The following is a 1,458-nucleotide window of genomic DNA, read 5'->3' as shown; positions in this document are numbered from 1 at the left end:
ATCTTGCTTTGTGGACATTTTTCACTCTGATCTAATCGTACTACATAATAAGTGCTTTACCATGTCTCATGTGCAACCTATTTAAAGAAATGTATTAAGCATGCTTCATTTTCCATTTGTCCATCTCCAAGGTATGCCAAGATTACACGTTCAAATTTGAAACAGAGCTGTATGGTACTGTTTTTTATCCAACACCCTTTATCAGATCTATTCATCTGACACAGTAGGGTACTACTTATCCTTTCCAGATGATGGTAAACAATATTTTGTGTGTGGGTGTGATCAAGTCCAATTATTTCCAGAGAGTATGTGGCTACATTTTCATTTTAGAAATGATGGGCACACAACAGCAGAATGAAGTGAAAGCATGGCCGTATTTAGATTTACCTGTTTGGAGCAGCTTAGATCATGCATTTTTGTGTCCTTATTTTGTATTCTGTTCAAGAACATTTACTGGTTTAAAACAACAGGGGTTCTACTGGAAAGCTTCCACATTAATTTCAGACTGAACTGTTCAGTCTCGGCTCCCTCTTGCCACTAGTATACCCATTCATTTCATCCCGTCTTTCTGCTGCCATGCTCAGAGATGTGTATTTTTCAAATGCACACGACACCCTTTATAAAATGTGTCACTGCACTGTCGGCTTAATCTCAGCACTAACCTACTGCCTCATCTAAAGGGTCCTTTGGGCAGTCCAAGATTAGTGCTATTCATGGCCTGCAATGTTATTTAATGTCTTTTCAAACATCTTTTCAGGTTTCCACTGGCAATTTTTTTAAAGTAATGAAATACAAAATGTGAAATAAATAAAAAGGCAGACAGACGGATTGTTTTTCTTAAATCATATATTGAAAAAAAGTTTAATATAAAACACATTCAAAGAAGAATACTACAAAGTAGTATTTAATACAAAACATTTGAAAGATAGTCATGGCTCTTCAATTTAAGGTTTTTTTCTTTTAATATATATATTTTTTTACAAAACAAGGATTGCACATCAACTTTACTTATTCTTAATATTTTTTGTTTTTGTTGTAATCATCCTCGGGCACCGATGCACTCAGGTGCATGGAATCAAGCACGTCACCCAGCAGCTTACAATAGGCGCTTACATTGTCATGGTTCAGTTGTCTGTGCAGCAGAGTCCCAGAATCAGAGAGAGCACCACTTCATTAGCTTTCCACTGGCAACTATTTCACATGCCAGTCCGCTTAAATGTGGCAACTACTTTCAACACAATACCTGCTGCTTGCTTTTGTTAAAATAAAAACCTGTAATAAAGAATCTTAACAAAAGCTTGTTTTTTCAAAAATTAAAAATTATATATATATATATAGATTATATATATAATATATAAGCTATATCTATATAGATATTCTGACAAAGTTTTATATTATAAATAAATATATATATATAAATTTATAAAAGAAAAATAATAAAAAAAAGACAAAGAGAAA

Source organism: Polyodon spathula, chromosome 8 (genome assembly GCF_017654505.1).
Source record: "Polyodon spathula isolate WHYD16114869_AA chromosome 8, ASM1765450v1, whole genome shotgun sequence".
In the NCBI taxonomy this organism is placed as follows: Eukaryota; Metazoa; Chordata; class Actinopteri; order Acipenseriformes; family Polyodontidae; genus Polyodon; species Polyodon spathula.
Note: the sequence above shows the minus strand (reverse complement) of the source record.